A 27,199-nucleotide genomic window follows, 5' to 3' on the forward strand; every position below is an offset into this window, starting at 1 on the left:
GCTGCACTTGACTCAACTTGGCAACTCTCTGCCAGTGGGGCTAACACACAGATCACTCTCTGGGGAGAACTAGGAGAAAGCAAAGGGAATGTTTAGGAAAACAAGAAAGCACAAGACAGTGAGTTGAAAAGCTTTTCTCCATTTGGTCACTAACTGGATGGTGAATGCAGTTTCCTTGTTAAGTTTAATATCTATTTATTTTGGTTTCATATGTCGTCATTAGAAGAATTTTAAAAATACATTTTTGAAAGCAGAGCAAAGCTGGCAAAGGAAGGGGCAGGTGTTGTTCCTGCAGGTATTTGTCAGTATTGTGTGCATTTTCTATGTAAGTTGCTCCCATGCACACATTAAAAAAAGAAAGCTGACCCTTTGCAAAAACAAAACAAAACTGGTACTTGGTTATGACATCTTTGATGTCAGAAACTAAGCCTACCTGTGGCCTCCACTCTCAAAACATGAATGTCCTCAGCGTAACATTGTGTTTACACAGAAATACACATGTTCCTGCGTGAGCTCAGCCCCTATACTCTGCCTTCACGTGCACAAGGACACACATCTGGAATCCAGCCATCCTCATCAAAGGCATTCCAGTCCCTTGCAGTGAACCGTTTTTTGTTTTTTAAATTTAAAGTTTTTAATTTTCTCATTGGAACTATCAGTATTAAGAAATTTACATGGACTCACATGACTCCCTGAATTTTTTCACAGGGAGTATTCCCTTTACTCTGCAGTGCATGGTCTTGTGGATGTGTTCTAGGTGATATATTTGTTAGCACAGTAGTTTCAAGTGGGAAAAACTTACTGCCAATAGAACTTGAATTTAATTCATTATACATTTCAGTGGCAACCAATGATAGAGTGCTTCAGTATTATAGATTTCAATTCTTCCATTCTTTGTGTCTATGAATACTTTTATTTCCAAGTGTGACTGTTATAATACATTAAAGGAAGGGTTTACACTAAACTTTGGAGTTTTGCTGTAACAAACTTGCTACTCTCAGTTTGTCTTCTTTGGCTTTGCTGTTTAATCCAGGAAATAGTGCCTCCTCTGTTGGGTTTATTAGGTTAATGTGATTATCAGTTTGGTGATAGCAGCATACCCTGCAGCAATGGCATTCCTCAGAACTTCTCAGGTAGGAGTGGGATCCTTTTACAAAAGACTTTGTGCTAAGGAAGGTGTGCTGGCAGTGATACTGCCCCTAATCCCTCCATAAGGGCTTCCCAGCAAAGAGGACAAGAAGGTCCCATCAGTACTAGGTAATAAAGTGCAATAAAGCCATGAGCAGTATTCTGGCCTATCTTAGAAGCTATTCCTGAGATTTTAAACTGTCCATCAAGTGAAAGGCCGAATCTTTTGGTAGCCTGCACATCCCACTTGGGTTGGACAGCATTCAGAGTTCTCACGACTAATTCCAGGTTTTCCATTCTATCAGACTTGTTTTGAGTTGGAAAGGACGTCAAGTTGATATTACCCATATCATGGTAGACTGTTCCTCCTCTACTTCTTCCAGCCAGTTTTATATTGTTTTTCATCAGATTCAGGTTACATTCCTGCAGATGTAATTCTTGTAATCTGATATTTCATCAGATTCAGATTCTGAGGCCTACCGATTACAACAGAGGCAGAATTTCTCCAAAGGAAAATAACTGGTTTGCCTTCCATATTCACATGGTAATGGATCCAGCTTTCTACAGCTAGATTTTGGTAAATATTATTGGAAATTGACTGTGCGAAATGAGCCCACATTTTACTATGCTTTTAAAGCCAGCTGTGGAAACCTTAAGGTTACAAAGTGAAAGCCCTTCTTCCTTGGCAACCAGGTCAACATGCTAGAATCACATTATGGTTTCATGCATGTTTAACTTCACGTTTTTGGCTCTTTGGGTATGCACACAGCTGGCATCCAACAGGTTTTATATTTTATACCTTCCTGAGTTTGAAATAAACCATTCCTAACCTTGGAGTTGGGTTGTCCAAATAACTGAGTATAAACTCCTGTGCCTTCAGCACCAGCCAGCCCCAGTCTGAAGAGGTGACACATAGGACCCAGCTGCGGGGTCCCTGGTTCCTTTCTGCTGCCCAGACTAGGAGGTGCAAGCAGCAGCATACACCCCTTAAATTAATCTCATTGTCCTCCTTTTTTTCTAGTTTTCATGGAGCGCTCTTCCCTTTCTTCTTTATTCACTTGGCAACCCCATCCGTTGGATTTTAAGTTACATGTTATTTCCTTGGGAATCACTCTTGACCTATCCTACACTAAATTAGGCCTTTCCTTCAAGTTGCTCTATAATCTCTTCTGATATCCCTAGCACAGGACTTATGCCCCTGCAAATATTACCATGCAATGTAATGTGAATAGTATATTCACATTATATATATTAATATATGTATTAATATATTTATATATATATTAATATATTTATCTGCATTCTCAACTCCAGAGCTATCCTTATGGGAATGGGATGCACCCATGTTCTCAGAATGGGCAGTGCACATGTAGATCATTCAGTTCCCTTAGCCTCGGGGACATTCGGCAGAGTGTAGGGTAGCAGTGGTTGACACGGTCTCTTCTCTTTACTCCAGTACAATATTATATTTTCTGGGTGTCCAGATGTGAAAGGACTTGGGAGGCACTGTGATAGTAGATTGTGAGCCCTTTGAGGGCAGAGTTCATGATTGTGTTATTTTTTACTGCGCTCCAGAGCCAGGTACAGTGTCTGATTGATATATAGTAGGCACCTGATAAAGACATAGTGAATGAGAGGGAAAAAACAAGGTCTTTACAGAGAGACTGGGTCTTCTCTTATATACAGCACCAGGGGGGGCTTCTGTGACTCTGAGAAGTTATTTAAACTTTCTTCCCTCAGTTTTTACAAATGAAGATATTAATAGCACCTACCTCATGGAGTGGTTTGAGAATTATGAGTCAATGTGTGGAAAGCATTTAAAACTGTACCTGAACACATAGGGAAGCACTCAGTGAATATCAGTGTGATTATTGCAGTGGTTGTAATATATTAATCAAAAGCTGACTTTAGTGGACCTGTGCTCCAGGTGCTTTCTCTGGGCACTTAGAGATCTATAAAATATCAGCTAACAAGTAATCTTTTCATGCATGTCCCACAGTATCATTAAAGTATGATTATAAGTGAAAAAAATATATCGTTAATAATACATTACTGAGTTTTTTTAAAATTCTAATTTCTTTTAAAATATCTCAGCCTTACTAGGAAAAAAATGCTTTGACTAACTTCTGTAATTAACCATACTGTCATTGTCAGGGAAAGATACAACAGGTATAAAAGGGAGGGGAGGCACAAATAGAAAAGGAAAAAGGACTCTCTGTGTTCTCACGTGGTACAAAGACTGGAAGGAAGTCATGGTTTATGATAAATAATGACAGGTCAGTACTGCCGTGCTAACAATACTGTCAACAATACTGGAGCCCTCCAAAAGGTCCTTAGAAAGAGAACCTGGGAACAGTCTCCTGCCCCCTTAAGATTGCTCCTTACAATGAGTAGCTGGCATTAGAATCACGTGGTTCAGTATGTACATCACGTATGTGATCCAAGGTTCTTTTTGAGTCTCATGCTCGCTGGGTTTTCTGTCATGGGGCTTTCTTGGTGAGCATACACCACTTAAAAGTTTCTTTCCTAGCCCGTCTTTGGAAACAGGTGTTATGCTTAGGGTGATCTTCCTTATTTCTAATCAGAAAAGACAACATGTCAAAATGATTTTAGTGTGTTCTCTTCCTGGAATTGATCTTCTGTGTTCTTAAAGGATTGAAACAATATTTTTGCTAAGCGTCATTTTAAATGTTTTCAACTCATTCTTCAATTGTCCTGATTCTGCTACTAGGTATAAATGGGCAGCATTTAATACTCTAGATCGTTCTTCTCAGTTTCCATGACATCCCTTTTTGCTGTTTTCTCTCTCTGTTACTTTTTTGCTTATCCCAACCCCTCCAGTTCCTCAGCCATGGCTTTTGTTCTCTTGGCTTTTGCTACTCTCCTTAAGTAAATAATTTTCCAGGTGTCATCTTCAGCCCTAGCCTCTCACTCAGAGTTTCGGTTGATCACAGGACATTTCCATTGGCATGTTCTAGCACGGCCAGGTTGTAAGAGTACATAAAGGAACACTGGGCCCCTCTATGGGCCCTCTAGGCCCCTCTAGATGTCGTGAGTAGGAAAGCTGAGAATAGCACTTAGAAACATAGTTTTAGCAGGAGTCAGGGATGAAAATCTAGAGGGACAGAAAAACCTGTGAAAAAGGGAGAAAGGAAAGAGCAGCAGATTAGAAAAAGCCAGCTCAGAATATTTACTTACAGAAATGTTTACTTGCAATCCAGCTGGTTTTTGAAAAAAAATCACAAAAAATAATACATATGTTTGAAGAACATATGGAAATCAAAGAAACTACAAATAAGACACTAAATTTACCTGCAATAACCACACCTGGAGTTAATGGTCATTAATATTTTGGTGTAGGTCCTTCAGTACACCATCTTACATTTACAAATATTTGCATCATAATATAATTACCCTTTGTACCCTACTTTTTAAACAATATATCATAAGTATTGTCACATGATGTGAAATATTCTAGAACATGATTTTTTTATAGATATACTATGCTTCAGCATATAGGTTTTACATAATTTATTTAGCAAGTTCCCTATTGTTGAATGTCTAGGGTAAGAGTGACTTTGAAGAAATCCAAGGACCCATTTGAGTGACCTCTGGAGAAACCCCCTTTGGGTTGGCCCTTAGTAGCAGAAGAGCGACAGCCTGGTCCCCTAAGAGGAGAATAGCTTCAGGAGTCGGAAGAGAAGGGCCTGGCACTTCACTTATCATCTATACGACCGGGTACATTACTTCACATCACTGGGCTTCTTTTTATCTATAAAATTAGGGCTTTGGATTAGTCACCTCCCAGGTAAACTGATCAGCTCTGACATTTTAAAATTCTAAGTGACTGGGGATAATGTGTGAAGAATAGTTATATGTGGCCTTAGATTCTGGTGGAAGCCCAGAAATATGGGACTCAGGGCAAAGCTCCTGAAATGAGGATAAAGATTGCCCCATTTTCAGAGCATCGCTCATGGATTCTGCTCTTCTCCCAAGCCCTCCCCTTCATCTGCACCAGGCAGATGCTTGCACCAAGAAAAGCCATGTTGCAAAATAGTTCAGAGCTTTTGAATACTCCCTGCTGAAGGAGAATGAAGTAAAGAAACTGTGAGAAGTAAAAACAGCTTATGTTCAGTGGCACTGTGGGTGACCTGTCTACCACACGATGGCCCTCTGGTCTCTAAACCATGCTCTACACGTTGCTAGATTTTCTCCATTTTCTTTGAATTTTATCCAGAAATTCAACTCATTTATATAATTGAATTCTGCCAGTGATTCTTATCCCTTGTAAACCTATATCACCTTTGACAAAGATCTAAAAATGCACATTCTTCTTTAATAAAATGTCAAATTATAAAATGAATACTTGACTACTTAGATAACAAAATTGAGGTTTCCCATTAATTGCTTTCTAAACTGTGCCCCAATCTACCTCTCCCCACTCCCAGCCCTGTTTGTTCACTCAGAGATTCTGAGAAGCGTAGTTGAAATCAGTTATTGGAGTTAGTAAATTATACGAAACTCCTAGAATAGTAGGGTTAAATTTTTACCTTATAGACATTTTGGAAAATATTTTGGAAAGCAAAAAAAGAAATGAGAATTTAACAAGCATAGACCATAGAACATTCCAGGTGCTTCGTGCTGTTGATGTGTGTAATTCTATGGGGCAGTTATTAGTGATGATCACTTACTCACAGGGGAACAAATGTACAGAGAGATTCAAAGCCACGTGGCTAAGCTGGGATGTTAACTACATTTTTGCCACCCACAGAGTTCTTCCTATTGCACTGTGGTCATATACATAACCAAATGGGAGCCTTCAACCTATGTGCATATAGGAAGATTTTTCCATGTGGGAAGGTGGAGGGGAAGACTTTCGGAAGGTCTTACATAGCAACTGCAAATACATTTCAGAAATTCTTCAGAATGACAAAACAAAGACCAATGAATAAGCAATGAATGAACTATCATGATCTGATTTGAATCTAATATGATTTTCTAACATATCTAGGATGACCATACCCACTTCAATAGTCTTTTATGATAGCTATTAACCCAGGGTAATTAATAACACCCCAGTCTCTCCCAAAAGTGTTCTTCTTTATATGATACTAATAAATAATATGATCCCTCTATTTATATGTCTTTAATTATTAAAATCTGCATGGTATTAGATCATAAATCAAAAATGGCCCAAGAGATATCATTCAAGAGGAAATTCCCAGGACCTTATATTGCATAATTGCACCAAGAAATGTTCCAACACTCTTTAATGTTGTCCTCACGTTGTCTTGAGAGTAACTGGAAGTCATACGGTGGTGCATTCTCCTTCTAAGGATATCTTTTTTTTTATTTCCTATGACTGCTTCCATGCTCTTTAAATGTGAATTTAGGGTTTTTTTGAGAAGTGTAATGAAAATGACCAAAATGGAGTGCAAGTTTTTAACCCAATTAGCAAATCAAAAGAGTTCCAGGTATTTTTAAAGTAGGTTATAGTCAGGATTTCTGCTAAATGAATAGATTTTAGCAGCTCTTGCTACACATACAAAAAGGAGTAACTAACTGTAAGATGATGGGTATATTAATTTACTTCACTATAGTAATTGTTTTTCTATCTATAGGTGTCCTGTGGCATCATGTTGTATACCTTAAATATGCACAATGTAATTTATTTTTAAAAGTTTTTAAATAAAGATAAGAAAGAAAACTTTAAAAAATAGGCTAGAAAACTGCAAGCCTTGTGAACAAAGGAGTCCCTTTGGGGCCTACTCTTCCATCACCAAAACACGGAAACATTTAAACTCCCTAACCCTATAGACTTCTCTGATGCTTATGCTGTGGTTATGCTATTGCTGGTGATTCAGTGGTTCTCAAACTGTGGGCTCCTGGCCAGCATCAGTATCACTTGGCAGCTTGTTAGAAGTAAAATTTTTGGACCCATCCCAGATCTACTAAGTCAAAACCTCTAGTCCTGGGGTCCAGCAATGTGCTTTAACAAATGATTCTGATGCATGTTTGGGTTAAGAGCCATCACTATAATGTCAAGAAACTGTAAGATCAGCTGTCTCCCTGATTCTAGTATTAATAATTTGATTTAAATTTAGTAAATAAGACAGGACATCATTACCTTATTATTGAGATTTACTCATGTAATAACAAATGAACTTGAAAACTCTTGAAACTAGGGTGGCTGATAGTTCCAGTCTAATATAAAAGCAGCATCTATTCACTCAATTTTTTACTTAAGATCCACTGTGGGCACTATATACTGGGCACTGTACAGCTATGAGAAAAATAAAGGCCCTGCTCTCATAGAACATCTTTTTTTCTCCTGGGAGAAGACAGAATAAACACAGATTAAATGCACGCATCTTGAGTATTCTATGATATCAGGACTAGTGGCAAGAACTGTTAGGAAGTGCTGCGAGGCTGAGTAATAGAAAAGTAGCTAGGTACCCAGGTAAGGGAACACTGGCAGTTCAGGAACATGCAGAAGCTCTTCTCATCAGCTCATTTAAATGGAACTGGGGGTGAGCCGTGCAGATACCTGGTAGTGTCCTTGGCAGAGGGAACCACAAGTGCAAATGTCTTGAGGCAGGAATCTGCCAGGCATCAGAAAATACCCTTCATGAACTCATTTTCTAAATAGGGTGCTGGTGGGTTCTGCTGGTTTGTGTTGCTCCTTCTCTACGCTTGGGGGATGGAATAAAACTGTTCCATGCAGCAGTAATTTTGTAAACTAACCCCCTTTTGTCACTCATGAGTTTGGAAAAAAGAGCAATGGAAACCTAAGAGAAGATCATTTGGAGTATCAGGACTGCCTTTTATTTGTTGACCACCAATTCCTAACCTATTTGCAAACTAGACACAACCACACGGATTCCTAAAGCTCAGCACTTTATTCCCAGTTCTGGTCCTTTCTATGTTCTATTTCAGGGGAAAGATTTCAACCATGCCAGAAACCAGATTTATCTTTTATCTCATCTTTTTCTTTATCCACCCCCCCAAGTCCAATCAGAATTTGTTAATTATATCTCCTAAATGTTTCCATGGCTGCTTCCTCTTTTCTCCTCTCCATCGTTCTTCACTTGAATTACTCTAATAGCCCCTAACTCATCTCCCTGACTCCAGTCTCACAATGACCTATTTTTCTACCTGTGATTCCAAAAACATGGGCATTAGTACCAACCCTTCTTTGAAAGGTTCCCCATTGACACAAGGCACAAGTACAGTCCAAAACACAGGGTCCTCCATGATCTTCTCCAAACCCCTTTTTCATTCTCATTTCCCACATACCCTACAATTTATACCAATTCAAAATCTCCCAAAAGCTGTCCTTCCTAAAGCAGTTTACAAGGTCCTTTTCACACTTCTGGGCCCAACTCAAACACCAGCTTTTCCATGAACGATTCCCTGAGGGATGCTCTTCTGTATTATACTGCGGCAAATAAGTTTTATTTTTATCAGTATTTTGTCTTGTATTACAGTTACATGTTAACGTAATCCCCCATTGGATTTGATCTGTTTCAGAGTCAGATATTGGTTTTAGTCATTTTTATATCAGTCCAATTATTAAGACAATGTAATACACCTATGTACTTGTTAAATTGAATTCAATTAAGTATTGGAGGTTGATATGGTCTTATAAAATAAACTCATGAGTTAGCTCTTCCTTAAGCAGAATATTTGACTCCCTGTCACACCTCTGTTCCACCAAAGCTGAAATAATTATTTTTCTTTGTTCTGAACCACACTACATTCATCTTTTTGAATTTGTTGTAACTGAGAACCTTTTTCTTTCTCTGAAATCATGATCATTTTTGGTTTAGAGCCATGCTGTTTAGAGAAATTCTTTATCTATCTATCTTATATCGATTAGCAAACATACAAAACACACACATGAAAATACAATTCTTTCAAAGGATAATGCAAAAGCAAAAAAGCTAAATAAGGCTCTCAATGAATTTTTAGAACATTACTGCTCTTCAGATATTTTTATGACCATTTAACACAACAGTTGATAAAAGACATTATGATCCTTACTTTAACAAGATGTTCTATTCATATTGCTATAATTACTTTTTATCTTGTGGTTAAAACATCAGTACAAAGGATTGAAATGAGAAAAATAGGTGTTTATAATTGCCTTCCAGTTTTATTAGCCATATATTAATGTGTAATGCCTAATTACATAACACAATTTATGATAGTGCTATAAGATCATTATATAAGAGATCATTTAATCATGTTTGGAATATACTATTGAATGCCAGACATATTTCAAATAACCAGGAAATTGACTCAAGAGTCTTGGTTTTTCAATAAGGTATAGCATGAGATATAATTATGAATTTAGTGAAACATGTAGTTTATTAACTCATTTTTAATTTCACATGCTACTAATTATATTTCCTGAAGTTCCTTTAAACTTCAGATTACTTCTCATGACAAAATTATAATATATTACTTAGGAAGTAAAATAAAAATTGCACAACTTGTGATTTATGGGCTTAAGTGACCAGCTATAACCATCGTAGCTGATGATTTGGTAGTTTCTTGAGGCCCAAACCAACTTGTGATGGCATTCTAGAAATTATAGTAAACATAAGTGACGGTGTGACACACAAAAGATCTCATTATTTGTAAATTTAAAGAAGAGATATCAGCAGCCTCATTGGCAAAAAGTCCTCTGCCTTGTGATCCTTCAGAGGACACCTTAACTTTTACCTTAAAAGTTAAAATATGGATTTTATCATGATATTTGCTATAAAGCCTAATCTAGAACATATAAAAGATGTATAAATTGACATTAATTAGTCTATTCATTCATTTTCCAACATCTTATTTTATCATTTTAATGCTACATGTGAAAAACTGAAACTCTAAGAATAATAAAAATAAGATTGCATGGCTGCTAACAAGCTAGAATTGATTTTAACCATTTTCTCTGGTTATAATATTATTTATAGTTAATCTATGATGTTATTCCTCTCCCACTTCTACAACTTAAGTTGTCTAAGTCAGAAGTCTATGCACAGCCAAGGTCCTGCTCACGGCTGTCTGTGCTTAGTTCACCTTAGAGCCCCACACGAAGGCAGTACCAAAGATGGTCATCCTTTGGCCTCATGGTCATATGACCCCTAAAGGACAATCATTCCTTAAAGCCATATAACTTTGAGGTGATCACTGAGGAGAACTATCAGTATAGATAGACCTGGACATTTAATTAGATCAAAAAATGGAGTTAACATATAAGAGAATTTTGATAACCACCCATGCTACAGTATTTAAAATTGTTAAAAATTGTGCCTTTTCTTAACCACATGGTCCTGTACCACTAAGTTCAGGGATAGCAAATAGAATTTACCCTGTGTGGGAACCAAGCCAATACATTTTTAGTGGCTGCCTGTGTCCTGTCTGAAGGATTGTGAGGCCAAAAGAGGTTAGTAATTGATTAGCGATGTCTGCCATGTTTGAGGTAGGGAGTTACAGCCTTTATATATGTCAGCCTTGGTCTGAGTGAGACCACCATTCGTAAAATGTGAACATAGATTTAATTTGTATTTCTTGTTTGTGTTCTGAGCTTCAACTCATTTTATGAGAAACACAGCTCATATGATTTTGAAAAGTGAATCTCAAATAAAAAGTTGACAAAAATATTTGGAAGAAACTGTGAGATAGAGCTCTCTTAGGGGTAATTTATTAATCTTACAGGAAGTCTGGCTTGTGTTTCAAATGAGTAATACAGAGAACTTGGCAAGAATTGCTAGTTAGAAGTTCTTAGTGAAATAACTTCAGGATGACATCCAAAAGGATTAAAAACAATAGGTGCAGTGAGACATCTAATTAACTCCTCCAGGAAATGCCATACTAGAGAACTAAGTTAAACCTTTGTAAATGTTATTGTGGGGAAAACCATAAGCCTTGCTTCTCTGTTTACTGAGCAGTTTAAGACTAAAACACATTTATTGATTAATAAATTTACTGAATATATGAACCTAATTGTATTTGTAAGATTCAAACCAACAATTACATATTTACATATACAAACATACATACCTATGTGGTGTGGCCCATGAAAGCTTTATTTACTTATTTCTCTTTTTTTTCCATTTTCATTTTTTAAAATTTTTAATTTTAATGGGTATATAATAGTTGTAAGTATTTATTTAAAGAGTGGCCATAGACTTTTATCAATCAGTTAATTATCACTGTCTAATGGATTTAAGAAATAGTCACTGTGAGATTTACTAAGAATGGTACAGCACTTACAAAGTAGAAGAAAACATGTTATGATATAGAAAATCAAATGTGTGTCAGTCACTTCCTTAAAATCAACATAGAATTCTCTATAATCTTTCAGAAAAGTGAAAACTCATGGATAATTGTTTTGTACATAGAAAATAAAAGCGAAAAATATAAATATACACTTGACAAATTTATTTGTGAATTGTAGCTTTTAATGATGATAAATCAAAATTTTAACTTTTTATACATTTATTGAAGCAAAATTTACAAATAATAATACAGCCCAAACAGGGAGAACAATAAATTACTAGATTATTTTAAAACCAATTAATTCTCTCAGGCATATACAGTTCTCTTGAAAAATTGTATCTTAAGTGAAGTAAGCAATTATCAAAGGTTCTTTTTAAATCAATGTAATGCCAGAAAGATTGAAGGTCAGAGCAAGATCGGTAAGTTATCTGAGAGGCGTTTCTCGAGATATCAGTGAAAATTCAGTCTTTGCCTGACACTGGGGAATCAGATGCGACATGATACATCCAGATGCTTAAAAGCAATAATCTTTTACCTCAGGGATTGAAGTCTTTAGATACAAATTTTCTCTCTGAGGGTAAAAACGTTTATTTGTGTTGAGTTGAACTTAACAGAAAAATGTTGCTTCCTTTAGTGCTGTCCATGGTGCTGGCCAGTTACCCTTTCTTCATCATTTTTTCTGAGCTATCTTGACTGATCAGCCATTAGCTTGCACTCCCACTGGTAGACTTCTACTTATATCTTCCTGCCTGTGGTTGTCACAGTCTTAGCAACTGCACTTTCCTCTTATTTGGTTCGTTAACACCAGGACTAACTTCTGCTGATTTGATCATCATTTGCTCCCATTTCTGCCTCAACTATCTAAGACCCTGATTCAATTGTCTTTCCTAATAACTCTGGAGCCCTCTCACCTTCCTAAATCTAAATGATTGTAATTTCCCATCTAAATTTAAGTGTTTCTAAGAGACTTACTTATTAATTCTTATGCAAGGAATATTGTTTTTCTGTGTATTTCATTTATGGTTCTAGAAAGAGACTTACTTATTAATTCTTATGTCAGAAATATTGTTTTTCTGTGTATTTCATTTATGGTTCTAGAGTGAGAATGAAAATACATCACAGCTATTCACTCAACATCTAAGAAACGCCATAATCAGTTGTAGATACTGGCAATATATTCAAGAACATGATAAAATACCCTCCTGTACTTGTGAACTTACACAGTAGTGAAGAAAGATGAACATTTAAACAATGACTGAGGTGACATACTGTGAATTTGCCTTATAAATTCTAATAAAAACATATTTAAAGACTTCTTAGAAAAAACATTTTAAATATTCTGTTCACATTGGTTAATTCAGGAAATCTTTGTTGAACATCTACAGGCAAAGCACTGCTTTAGGGACTCAGGATGACTGGGGAAAACCAAAGCAGATGAAAGTCTGCTCTCCTGGAGCTAATAGAGGGGAAATGGAAACAAATGTGTAAAAGTGCTAAAACTTACTATGAAAATAGGTTAAGAATAAAAGAGGGAAACGGAGTGATGAAACAAAACCTTTCAACCTATAGTGGTCAGGAATAGCCTCTGATAAGGTGACACTAAAGGAAGTGAGGGAACAAGAGAGATGCAGATATGTTGGGAAAGAGAGTCCTGAGCAGAGGCAGACATTGGAGGAGGAGCAATGCAGTGTGCTTGTGGAAGAGCCAAAGGCAAGTGCACTGGGGGTAGAGTTGGGAGAGGAGTACTGATAGGAGAGCAGGGCACAGTAGCAGTTGTGGCAAGAATATGGCATTTTTACCTTGGGTGGAATAGGAAAGTATTGAAGGATTTTTTTTTTATTTCGGCATATTATGGGGGTACAGATTTTAAGGTTTCAATAAATGCCCATTTCCCCCCTTCCCCCCAAAAGTCAGAGTCTCCATCATGACCATCCCCTAGATGGTGCACATCTCACTCATTATGTATGTATATACCCGCCCCCCTCCCCCCTCCCACCTGCCCAATACCCTATTACTGTAGTACCTATGTGTCCACTTAGGTGCTTCTCAGTTAATACCAGTTTGCTGGAGAATATATCTGGTGCTTGTTTTTCCATTCTTGGGATACTTCACTTAGTAGTATGGGTTCCAGCTCTAACCAGGAAAATATAAGATGTGCTATATCACCATTATTTCTTAGAGCTGAATAGTACTCCATGGTATACATATACCACATTTTATTAATCCATTCTTGGATTGATGGGCACTTGGGCTGTTTCCACAGCCTTGCAATTATGAATTGTGCTGCTATAAACATTCGAGTGCAGGTGTCTTTTTTGTAGAGTGTCACTGGATCATTTGGGTAGATGCCCAGCAATGGGATTGCTGGATCAAATGGTAGATTCACTTGTATCGCTTTAAGGTATCTCCATATTGCTTTCCACAGAGGTTGAACTAGTTTGCAGTCCCACCAGCAGTGTATGAGTGTTCCTATCTCTCCGCAACCACGCCAGCATTTATTGTTTGGAGATTTTTTAATAAAGGCCATTCTCACTGGAGTTAAGTGATATCTCATTGTGGTTTTGATTTGCATTTCCCTGATGATTAGAGATGTTGAGCATTTCTTCATATGTTTGTTGGCCATTCTTCTGTCTTCTTTAGAAAAATTTCTGTTCAAGTCCTTTGCCCACTTTTTAATGGGGTTATTTGATTTTTTCTTCCTAATTTTTGTGAGTTCTAAGTATATTCTAGTTATCAGTCCCTTATCGGATGCATAGGATGCAAAAATTTTCTCCCATTCTGTAGGTTGTCTGTTTACTTTCATGACTATTTCTTTGGCTGTGCAGAAGCTTTTTAGTTTGATCATGTCCCATTTATTTATTTTTGTTGCTGCTGTGATTGCCTTTGGGGACTTCTTCATAAACTCTTTGCCCAGGCCAATGTCTAGGAGAGTGTTTCCAACTTTTTCCTCTAGAGTTCTAATAGTTTCATACCTTAGGTTTAAGTCTGTTATCCAGCGTGAGTTGGTTTTTGTGAGAGGTGAAAGATGTGGGTCCTGTTTTAGCCTTCTACAGGTGGCTATCCAGTTTTCCCAGCACCATTTATTGAAGAGGGATTCTTTTCCCCAGGGTATGTTTTTGTCTGCTTTGTCAAAGATTAGATGGCTATATGAGGATAGTTTTATATCAGGATTCTCACATCTGTTCCACTGGTCAATATTCCTATTTTTGTGCCAATACCATATTGTTTTAATTACTACAGCTTTGTAGTATAGTTTGATATCTGGCATATTAATGCCTCCCATTTTGTTTTTGTTGCCTAGAATTGCTCTTGATATTCGGGGTCTTCTTTGGTTCCATACGAAGCGTAAAATTATTTTTTCTATATCTGTGAAGAATGCTGATGGGATTTTAATAGGTATTGCATTGAATCTGTAGATCAGTTTGGGTAGTATAGACATTTTGATGATATTGAGTCTGCCGATCCACGAGCATGGTATGGATTTCCATCTGTTTACATCCTCTGCTATTTCCTTCCTCAGTGTTTCATAGTTCTCCCTGTAGAGGTCTTTTACGTCCTTGGTTAAGTATATTCCTAGGTACTTTAATTTCTTTGTTGCTATTGTGAAGGGAATTGAGTCTTTGATTTGGTTCTCAATTAGATTGTTGTTGGCGTATATGAATGCCTCTGATTTCTGTGTATTGATTTTGTATCCTGAGACTTTACTAAATTCATTGATCAGTTCCAGGAGTTTCTTGGTTGAATCCTTGGGGTTTTCTAGATTCAATATCATATCATCAGCAAACAGTGAAAGTTTGATCTCTTCTGCCCCTATTTGGATACCTTTGATTCCATTTTCCTGTCTGATTGCTGTAGCCAAGACTTCCAGCACTATGTTGAACAGAAGTGGAGATAGTGGGTGGCCTTGTCTGGTTCCAGTTCTAAGTGGGAATGATTTCAATTTTTCCCCATTCAGTATGATGTTGGCTATGGGTCTGTCATATATGGCTTGTATCATTTTTAGGTATGTCCCTTCTTTTTTTTTTTTTTTTTTTTTTGAGACAGAGTCTCGCTTTGTTACCCAGGCTAGAGTGAGTGCCGTCAGCCTAGCTCACAGCAACCTCAAACTCCTGGGCTCGAGTGATCCTACTGCCTCAGCCTCCCAGGTAGCTGGGACTACAGGCATGCGCCACCATGCCCGGCTAATTTTTTTTTTTATATATATATATATCAGTTGGCCAATTAGTTTCTTTCTGTTTATAGTAGAGACGGGGTCTCGCTCTTGCTCAGGCTGGTTTTGAACTCCTGACCTTGAGCAATCCGCCCGCCTCGGCCTCCCAGAGAGCTAGGATTACAGGCGTGAGCCACCGCGCCCGGCCGGTATGTCCCTTCTATGCCTACTTTCTTAAGTGTTCGTATCATGAAAGGGTGTTGAATTTTGTCAAAAGCTTTTTCTGCATCTATTGAAAGAATCATGTGGTCTTTGTTTTTGCTTCTGTTTATGTGGTGAATTGCATTTATAGATTTACGTATGTTGAACCATCCCTGCATCCCTGGGATGAAGCCCACTTGGTCGTGGTGGATTATGTTTTTGATAAGTGTCTGGATTCGGTTAGCTAAGATTTTGTTGAAAATTTTTGCATCTATATTCATTAGGGATATTGGTCTGTAGTTTTCTTTTTTTGTTGCATCCTTTCCTGGTTTTGGTATCAGAGTAATATTGTATTGAAGGATTTTTAATAGAAGAGTTATATGATTGGAATCATGTTTCCAAAACAAGAAGATACTATTAGGAGATTAGATTGTAGAAGACAGGGTATAATCAGGGCAGTAGTTAGAGGATTTATGCGATAATCTAAGCCAGAGGAGATCATGGCTTGAACTAAGGTGAGAGCTGTTGAAGTGGTAAGAAGTGAATGTAGATACAGATATTATGAAGAGAAAGCTGACAGAATCTCATGACAGATTGGGGTGTGTGTGTGGGGGGGGGGTGTGGGAAGAGAGAGAGAGAAATAGAGAGACAGACAAGAGTGTCTATAAGGTTGTTGACCTGAGAAACTGAAAAGATGGTATTGACATCTAGTGAAATGGGGAAGTTTTAAACATAGATGGATTTTGGAGGGAAAATATCAAGGGTTCAGTTTTAGACAAGATTTTGACATGTCTATTAGACATTCAGTGGAGATTTTGTGGTATGTAGATAGATATTCAGTGTGTTTTCTGAAAGTACCTCAAAGATAGTACTTGCTTCTGAGCTGTGAGCTAGGCTTTCCATTATAAAAATATTTTCCAAGTCTCATTTTAAAGGTTCATGAAATATACCAATAAAAACAGTAAAAAGTGGAACCCATTTAACTTTGTTCAAGTTTAATATTGTTAAATGTTTAACATTGTTTTCCTTTCTTATTTGAGCCAGATCATCTTTTTCTTTGGGGCTCCTAACAGCAGGGCTTCATGGGAGTATAGCTTGAGATGTACTGACTTAGAAGGTTCACAGAAAGACATTAGCAATTCCAGTGTAAGATTGCTGTAGATTCAATAAAAGAGAAAGTTATTGAACCAGTATTACTTCATAGCTCTCAGTAGATTTTGCCAAGAAGTAAAATGGACTAGCAGAAAACCAAACAGCATTTCATTTTTTTTCCAGAAACACAAGTTGGAAAACTTGTGAACCACTGGTATTGTGGAAAAAATCCTCATGGAAAGCTAGAAAATATGAAAAATGTCTAAATGATAATTGTACTTTCCCTGGGTAATAGTGGTTAATTAATCTTATAATGGACCTTAAATCTTAGTCAAACTGGCATTAACACAACAAACAAGAATCCTTAAATGTCAAACTGGATTTAAGGGTTTTTTTTTCCTCCAGGAAAAATTAATTTCCTAACCTTGAAATTGGATTTTCTTCTGTCTTCTGTGTGCACAGATCAGTCATTAAGAATCATGAACGTAAATCCTGAACATAGGTAGCACTTGAGTGTCTTTTGAACCCTTGTAGAATTGATAGGAATGGTGAAAATGGCAGAACCTAATAAGTAGCTATTTTTACAAATTTTTATGAAAATGGGAAGCTGATGGATCATTTTATTCCACTTTTAAATATTTAAGCTACATCAAACTCCTTCTGTTTATTCAGCATATATTTTGAGTAATTTTTATTGTCAACTGAATAATAATGACTCTTCAAAAATCTATGCATAGCATTTTACAAGATATCATTTGCAGCTGCAAAAAGAGCCAGAGATAAAGATGAAAAATGCATATTTTCAGATTTCTTTATCAGAACTACGGGCTTTTTTTCAACAAATAAAAAGCTATTTCCTTGGTAGATGTTTTTGCACCATGAAGGACAGTACTAATGCATTAGGAATATGTCATCTATGATTAATGCTGATGATTCAGTGAAACACAGCAAGATACCAAAATAATGGGATTTTTCTGCATTTTAGGAATGCTATTATCTTAACACATGGTCCATGGGATGTTTTAATATGCGTATAATTTTTTTATTTTTAGAAATTATTTAGCATGATAATATAATGAATTCTGTAAAAATAATACAATGTATATACATGTAACTCTTCTTTTTCTAAATAGATACCACATGCACAAATGGGAATGCAATCAGTTTATTTAATTAAACTAACTTAGTAATTGCAAGTAGATTGGGAACTCTGTCCATACCTTATGCTTTTGTTCAGCGTTAAACCCTTTTAGAAGGTAATAAGAGTGGCTTGATGGTCTGGTTATACAGGACTAGGAAAACTGTTTTCTAAAGCAAATTCCTGAGGTAATTTTTTTGTTGTTGTGCCAAAAACCTTGAATTCGTGACCAGTTCTTGGTACACTCATGACTACTAATGTGGCTTATTGATACCATTATTTTTTCACATTTTAGGTATTTGTCTCTCCTAATCTTAATAAAATCACAGAGTTTAAACAATAGCCCACTGAGTCTTACAAAAAGTTAGACTTTTAAGAATATTTTTGTGTTTTTCTTGTTATTGATTACCTAGATTTTATCATGCTTCCTGCATATAACTGTAATATTTTCATGGTACTCAGGCCTATTTTCCCCAAAATATTACTTTTTAAAAAAATGTATGAGCATATGTCTTCAATGCAATTTAGCTATCATTATTTGTTTTTCAATTCATGTGTGTATATTTAGAGAATACAGATCCTGTCTGCCTCCTAAAATAGGCCCCCTGTTTATGAGAGTATCACATTTTATAGGAGTTGGTGATTATGATATGATGGACTTAAAAAGTTTTGGCTAACAATGGCTAAATAATAATGAAATACTGCAGACGTGAATGTATCCCTTATAAGTGTTCTTAAAATTGCAGTTGGAAATGAGTGTTAGTAAAATATATTTTATTCATTTATATTTGAATGACTTTCAAAGAAGAGTAACTTTGTGGGGTCCCCCCATCTTATTGAACACACTGAAAACCAGGTACTGCTAATAAATAGATTTTTTTAAAAGAGAGTTTTTTAAAACTTGGTTTATCCATATTTTTTAATGTTCATGGTTAAAATAAATGATAGACTGAGCTCATGCTCTGTTCTTAGAAAATGTATGACTCCTAACATGACTTATAGATTACTGTTTTCATATTTTAGGTCTGAAACAGTTATGGGGAAGATGCAAAACTGAAAAGCATTACAATGCCAGTCTTGGGATTTATTTATCAGGCCTTTTCTGAAATATGTACAAAAGACAGTCACAGTTTTGAGCACTTGTTACATGGCAGTTACTTTACATACATTATCCTGTTTAATCCCTATAGCAAAGGAATGAAGAATATGATATTATCTCTATTATATGGATGGATAAACAGGCTAAAAGAGAAGCTAAGTAATGTATTCAAGTTCACAGGAATAATAAGTGGCAAATCTAGGTTTTGAATTCTGATCTCTCTGACCCCAAAATATAGATGAGAAACTGTGACCAAGCAGTGATTCCGGGTCATCAGGCAATGCCACCGCCCGTGTGGCCCCATGCCTCCAAGCTCTTGTTGTATGGAGAACCTAGCTATTGAGGGGGTTCTATGTGGATGTGGGACAGCTGGATATTGGCAGGGGCCCATCCGTAGCCAATCCTTATCTTATTTTTCAGGTAATCTATGTCTGCTCAAAAATGGTTTAGCACAGCTCTAGGTTTGAGTCTTGTGAAATATTTATTTTGTCAGTTCTGCCTCAGGTTGGGGTGGTTGGAGAATCTGCAGCCTGAAGGCCCTTCAGATCTCTAAGTGTGGCCCCTAGACCTAATCCAAACCTCAAAATTTGGATTCAGTCAAAAGGCTGCACTCAAGGATCCAGAAGGCCACATATGGGCCAAAGGCTGCAGGTTCCTTACCCTTAAATGTGCATTGCCCACTTAAAATGCAGTTAGCTGGCTTGCTATTCCTACCTTAGTAGGTGGATCCAGGACTAATAATCAAAGATATTAAAGTATGTTCTTCTCTTTTGTATTTTTAGTTGCTACTTATTATATTTATATTCCTAATAAGGATCCTATATACCTTAAGTATTTAAACTATGCATTCAATTAGTGTTTGAGAAGTGATCAAAGACTTGAATTTCAATTATACAGTACTGGAAATATATTAATAGTAAAAGAATGGAGTAATGTCTCATATATATGGAGCCCTATATAATTCTGATATAAAGATATAGAATTAACCCCTGTACTATAGGTTAATTTCTTTGTCAGGAGTACTGAATGCTTTGTTAGGAACACTGAATGATTTGTCAGGAATACTGAGTGCTGATTTGGAGAAATAAAAGGGTACAAATGATTATGGGTAATAAGTAGCTTCATAAAAGTTTATTTATATCCTAACAATTTAATTCTGAAAGCCTCTTTACCAGTTCATTTATTTATAACTCCAAAGAGACAATACACAGCCATTCATATCAACTGTTGGCAGTAGTCAATTGATAGGCTTTTGTTTAGGCATCTGGGTAGATTGTATCCATGAGAATTTTTAAGTAGAAAGCTCATGCATAGAGAAGTTTCTATATGGCATTATTTCATCTGAGATAGTAAGGTATATCTTGTCTCTTAAGTAATATGGGTTTATACAAGAAAACATTCTCTCCAGTTTTATTCCATCTGCTTGCTGGACTCTTGACTTGGGTAAAATTACTCAGAGCTTTTAGAGCCTTCTTTGTATTTATGCAAGATAGGCTATTTATACCAGACAATAAGTAAAGTTTTACTTTGTCCAGTTTTCCTTTCTGTTTTCCAGGACAGAGAGGTCAACTATATCCATAGTATGCTTCTAGCAAAATGAGGATAGAGCTTTTTGTCTTTATAACCCAGTTCCTTAAGCTTTTTTGAGATCCAGCATGACTAGCCCCCATACGTATTTAGAATGCAAATTTATACTTTTAGATAATATATGAATTGTTGTGATCTATTTTATAGAGAATATTCTACAAGTTAGACATCCATACAAAAGCTGTTGTCTTTTAATTCATCACTTTGCAGGGAGGCAAGACGTGTACACCTTTTTCCCAGAGTATTTTGTATTTAAAGCCTTGCTGGAAGTTCTATTTTATAATTGTGTCTTACACTGTGGCACATTTTTAAAACATTTCATAGTGCCAAGCCTTAACATTTTGAGAATGAATTTTTGAAAACAATAAAATACTTTTAGATTTAAACCTGCTGTGTAAAATGGAAAAACATAATTTAAAATCATGTATTAATTAGAAATATGTATTTGAGATGTCCAGTAATACTGATGGAATAAAATTATATCAAGCAAGCATTGGAATTAGAAGATTTAGTTTGGTCTTTTTATACCTGTTCTTCCACCACAACCATTACTGGTGACACTTCTCAATAGGGTTCTCTTTGAATGTCAAATGTTATAACCACCCTACTAACTGGTAAAATTAGAAGAAATCAGTGGTTCCCACCCATTTTTCTCCCAGTGACTACACTGGACACTAACAAGTCTCCTCCATACCTGAGGCCACACTGTTCCCTTCCTGGTCATCCTTTTTGTCCTTCTGAGATCTCCCAAAGAGGAGTAGAAATGACCATGGTAGCTATGTCTATGGAACTCCAGATGGGCTCATTTAAAGGTTGGCTTTGCTAACTCAGCCTAATGTCTTTCACTAGAATCCCTTGCTATTGTGGCTAAGGCAGGGGCTAATTTGTTGCATTTCTTCCCTCTCAACCTCTGTTTGCTCAAGGATCTGAGAGTATGTTTTTCTTTTGAGGAAACTTTCTAATCTTCAACAGATCCCTGAAGACCCTAATTTAAACTAAGCTTGAGAATCAATAGTTTATATTCCCTCTTCCCACCCTAATATAATTTTGAGTTATTTTTTTTTTTATTACAATAACCTTCTCTCCTACGGTTTTCGTCTTCTGATCTTTCTCAAACCTGTAGTCCTTACAGAGCTGGCTTGCTCTTTACTAGAGTTTCAGTTAGTCCCAATCTGCAATTTCCATCTCTGTCACATGTTTTCTTAGTCCCTTTGGGTTACTATAAGAAGTGCTACACAGAGTGGATAGCTTATAAATAACAGAAACTTATTTCTCACCATTCCAAAGGTTGGGAAGTTTAAGATCAAGGTTCCTATTGTCCCAGTATCTGGTGAGGGTCTATTTCCTGGTTCATAGATGACACCTTCTAACTGTGTCTTCATGTGATAAAAGGGACAAGGCAGCTCTCTGGGGCCTCTTTTATAAGGGCACTATTTCCACTCATGAGGGCTCTACGCTAGGACCTAAATTACCTTCCAGTGGCTTCATCTCCTAATGCCATCGCATCAGCGATTAGGTTTCAATGTATGAATTTTGGGTGAACACAAACATTCAGAACATAGCACATGTGCTGGATAGGTTTGTTTCAAAAACATCTTTGTCTTTATCCCATTCCGAGTTCTGCACTGTGCTGTGAAACTCAGATGTAACATTAGGGATTATGCATTAATGCCCTAACCCTCCCTGATGGCTTGTTAACATGTCATAAGGGGAGGGGAGTTTTCTATAGAAGATGCCTTGATCCACTGCAATAAATATATTAGAATATTTTGGAGCCAATAACAGATATTTGTGAGAAAGTACCATTTCTTCAAAGGTGCTGAAATTTTTAAACAGATCAGATATAAATTCACATACTGAAATTATTTCCTAATCAACTGCTTTCCAATAAGAAATTTATCAAAATCATTATGATGCTCTAGTTTAAATTGTATTACTTTTACCATTTACAATAGACTTATTTTACATTTTCATATATGTAGAGACTTTTAGATACACTCTCATAATCAAAAAACCTTAGAATGTGTCTGAGCCGTGCTTTTGGCATTTTTATTCTCATGAAGAATATTATATTATAAAACTAACCACTAAATCTATGTAACATAAGTTAGAGTAAGTAGACCAGCCTTTACTTACTCTATATTTATTTAGTTAACTTATTAGGAAATACTATCTTGTCTTTTTGTAATTTTACTTAATTAAATTAGACTTCATTGCACATTTATCTGTTTATGAAATAACAGGGTGTTTTATCCACTGCAGAATACCAGAAGTAATAAGATGACATTACTTGTGGATAATTAATCCTTTCATCATTTATGAATAGTAGCAATAACACCATGAGTCTTGGCACTTGTAGGTAGTACAAAGTCCTTTAGAATGGCTTTGGTTGTCTCACCAAAAGTGGGTAGCTGTTTTCTTCGCAGCAAATGATTAAGTGTTGACTGGCAGTTTAGATGGGAGTCTGGAAGTTTCTGCATTTCCGATACCTTCCATTGTTCCACTTTGCCCTTTGCTTGTAGTAAATGACTCTGCATTGTCATCAAAGCGAACTTCTGCATTTTGCCTAGTTTTCTTCCTGTCATCTTTTCATCAGTAATGTGCTCCAGGTAGAGCTTTTTTCTTTGTTTTTCCATGGGGTTCACTAACTTGATTGTAAGGATAGAAATGAAAGAGATCATCCCCTTCTGCCTTCAACCTATTTACTATTTGCCGTTATCTGTTTCATTTTTCAAATCTCCTTCCTATTTCAACGTCAGCCCTTTACCATACTGTTCCAGCTTCTAGATATAAGGTTGTACAATGAAAAAACAAAGAAGCAAACAATACATCAGGTTTGGGAACAATGAATGGGGACCTAGATGCAAATCGTACTGTCCGGGGAAAGTTACTTAAACCCTCTGTTCCTCAGTCTTCTCTTCTGTGAAATAGGGTTAATAATACTGCCTATCTTGAAGTTTGTACAGGGAAATTAAGTGAGATAAAGAAAGTAAAACATCTATTTCTTTGTCCTTTGTGGGAGCAATTAAAAGGGTGAAGTGACAACAAACAGCTGTAGTAAATATCAGTCCTATTTATTTATTTATCAACCACGTATGTAATACTTAATATTGTTGGAAGCACTTTATAAAGATTCGCTTATTTAATGCTCATAGCTACCCCCAAGAAATGGGCCTTATTAGTGTCTTCATTTTCACCCTTGAGAAAACGGAAACACAGACCAGTGGAGTATTTTGTTGAAGGCCACACAGCTGGCAGTTGTCCCAGGTGGGATTTGAGCGGGAGGTCGGGCTATAGAGCTCATGCTTCTAACCACACCAAACCCCTCCTTTGCTGGACATGCCCTCTTTTTATTCCCTGCGTTCATGTGACAAGTTTTCTTGTCTGGAAATTTGCCCAGGGCTGCTACTTTGGCTACTATTTTTTCCCTTTTGGTTCTCTGCTCTGCTGCTTCCGTTTGGAATTCCATCACAACACGTCGTCGGCCATTTCACCAGGAAAGGCGCTGTCACTTTGAGGCAGGTGTGTTGTGATTCGGAGGAAAAGCTCGCCTTTGCAGACCTGGGGGAAATGAATTATTCCCCAGGGAAGCCTCATCCATTAGAGGTGCTGTCGTGCTTCTGGTACCACTGTAGTCCTTGCTGGCCTGACAAGAGGTAATTTATTCATTTGGACAGAGATACTCTGAAAGTAGATCTGACATTTACTAGAATTATCATTGTTTTCCACAAATGCCTAACAAATTCAGCTGTGATGTTATCAGTACAGTAATATAAAAGATGCATTCCTAGTCTGGTTTTGTACTTATCCTATTTTAGTGCTTGGAAAACTCATTTGGTATTTAATTTAAAAGCTATCCCTTCATTTTTTACTGCAGCAAATGGCCTAATTTTTTAGAAAAATATCATTTGCCTTGGCCTTTTAAAAGCATTGGCAAAAATGTCTTTGATAACAGCATTTTGTGGATGCTGTTTAGTGACACTTCTGGCTCCACGGAGTTATGATTAAAATCAGAAGCTAGGATGAGATGTCAGCTCTGCTATGTAGATGAGGCAGAAACAATTAAAGAATGTGATTATAGTAAGATAGAAATGTCAAGAAAATGCCACATCAAATATCTCCATTCTACACAGATTAGAGGTAAGTAGAAAACTTCATTAGCAAGACAAGGACAGAAGGAAACTTTGCTTTGAAAATGCAACTCTATTAAAAGAGAAAATTTGTCTATTATAACTGGAAAGTTACACTAAAAAAATTTAATAGCATAAATCACCCCAAATTTTGTTAACAAGTTTAAATCTCCCTTTTTTGTGAAAGGTATGAGTGGAGGGTTAATCACTGAGCCCTAGAAAGATGAAGTAATTATCACAAAATCTGGCTTGGCTGATTTTTCTCTCAAATAAAAATTTTAGCTCTCTAGTAATTTTTTTCCTGTTGAGAAAATTATATTATAGTTTTTTTTTTCCTTTTTCACATTGAGAAATGGGCTGTTTTATATATTGCTGAAGCTTCCAGTTAGCTGATATTTTTCTGATCTTATGATTTAGTAAGCATGTAAGTTAAAGAAAACCCAAATTCTAATTGATTTACATAAAATGGGGATTTATTGGGTCACATTAATGTAGGGTCCAATCATGATTCTGTGGTTCTAAGATGATACCAGGGAATATTTTTTGTTTTTGTTTATTGTTCTTTTTGCCAATCTGCCTTCTGTGATGTTGGCTCTATCCTGATGATAGCTTGATTTCCATTTGCAAGATTGCTTCCAAAAGTTCCTGGGGTCATCTGCTCTCTTGTCCAGCTCAGAGAGTGCCCTGTTATCTAAAAATAAATAAGTAAATAAAGAGAAAAGAAAAGAATGAATAAAGAAGAGAAGGGAGGCCGGGTGTGGTGGCTCACACCTGTAATCCTAGCATTCTGGGAGGCCAAGGTGGGAGGATTGCTTGAGCTCAGGGTTCGAGACTAGCCTGAGCAAGAGTGAGACCCCCATCTGTACTATAAATAGAAATAAATTAGCCAAACAACTAAAAATAGAAAAACTTAGCCGGGCACGGTGGCATGTGTCTGTAGTTCCAGCTACCTGGGAGGCTGAGGCAGGAGGATCTCTTGAGCCCAGGAGTTTGAGGTTGCCATGAACTAGGCTGACATCACAGCACTCTAGCCCAGGCAAGAGAGTGAAACTCTGTCTCGATGAAAAAAAAGAGAAGGGAAGAAAATTTTGGGACCTTCTCTGATTGGGTTATCTTAGGTCATTTGCTTCCCACGGCCAGGAAATGCCATGGAGTGATCAGATTAGGTTCAGGTAAGAAGTCCACCTCTGAACCTTTAGACCAATTTGGGATCAATTTACTAATCTTCATAGCTGCTTCACAATGCAGAGGGTTGGCAAGGTAATCAGAAGACAACTATTTTTGTTCACTATAATTCGAAAATGGCTATGTTTCAAAAAAGTAGTGTGCATTCATAAACAGTACTTCTCTGTTTCTGAATCTCATCTATGTTGTTAGAAGTCAGGGTAGTGATTAACTTTAGGGAGGAGGTGAAGCATGACTGGATATTGGACATGAATAACTTTCATGGGATGTTGTTAATGTTCTATTCCTTGATCTGGCTGACAGTTACATGGGTGTGTTCACTTTCTGTCAATTCATCTAGCTATAACATTCACGATTTATATGGCTTCTGTATTAATTGTGCTTTCATAAATAAAAATAAAACTTAACTGAGAATAGAAAAGATTATAAAGTTATTTGTGTACAACAACTTACATGGAATACAGTAATTATGGCCAAGCTCCACAAACTATAGACTAAGGCACCTCAGGGTGCCACAGAGAACTCATAGTGATGCCAGAAGCTATTTTAAATTTTTGAAGGAAACACTATGATATGCAACATCTTCTGATCACTGTGTAAACTACCAGCTTGGGATCGTTTATAGCTTTTATATGAGATCATGCTATCTCCATTTCGATGATGTCCTATCATCCCACATCCAGATGTTTTTGGCATTTGCTATGATAAAAAACAAGAGCTTCATGAAAAATCAATGAGGAACAGAAAATGAGGGTGGCACAGTGTCCAATTCAATTCCAATTCCAAGGCTTAAGAAACTGTGCAGTATCCAACAGCAGCACACATCCCAGTAGCAATTATGGCTATTGAAAAATGAAATAAAAAGATTATTATATTTTTTTCCATGGGCTACTAAATTGTTAGGATATTAATGCTTATTAAGCTGCTTGGACATAATTATGTAATAAGCGTAACTATTATCTATTCCTTTTGGCCCAGGGTGAGGACTAAGTGTGTGCTAGGAATTGAGAAACTTTCAGAATCCCTGGATTATACTATTTTTGGATGGTCAATTAGCTTCTCCTGTTTGGCTACTGAATAATCAGGTCAGCAAATTAATGAGCTATTAATGAAAGAAATGAACAATTATTGCACAATTCTCTGCCTTCTAATGCAGAGAATATTTAATAAATAAAATATGTTGTATAATCCAAGCTCATTGTTCTGAACAC

The 27,199-nt window shown here is 36.6% G+C and overlaps 1 protein-coding gene and 1 pseudogene across 1 annotated transcript in view; one reads left to right on the forward strand and one right to left on the reverse strand.

Moving 5' to 3' along the window:
• FGF14 (fibroblast growth factor 14) overlaps positions 1–27,199 on the forward strand; it is a 649,836-nt gene that overhangs the window by 372,139 nt on the left and 250,498 nt on the right. The window lies entirely within an intron of this gene.
• On the reverse strand, positions 681–22,174 carry LOC105864155 (lipoyl amidotransferase LIPT1, mitochondrial-like; annotated as a pseudogene).

Source organism: Microcebus murinus, chromosome 13, assembly GCF_040939455.1.
Source record: "Microcebus murinus isolate Inina chromosome 13, M.murinus_Inina_mat1.0, whole genome shotgun sequence".
NCBI classification, from domain to species: Eukaryota; Metazoa; Chordata; class Mammalia; order Primates; family Cheirogaleidae; genus Microcebus; species Microcebus murinus.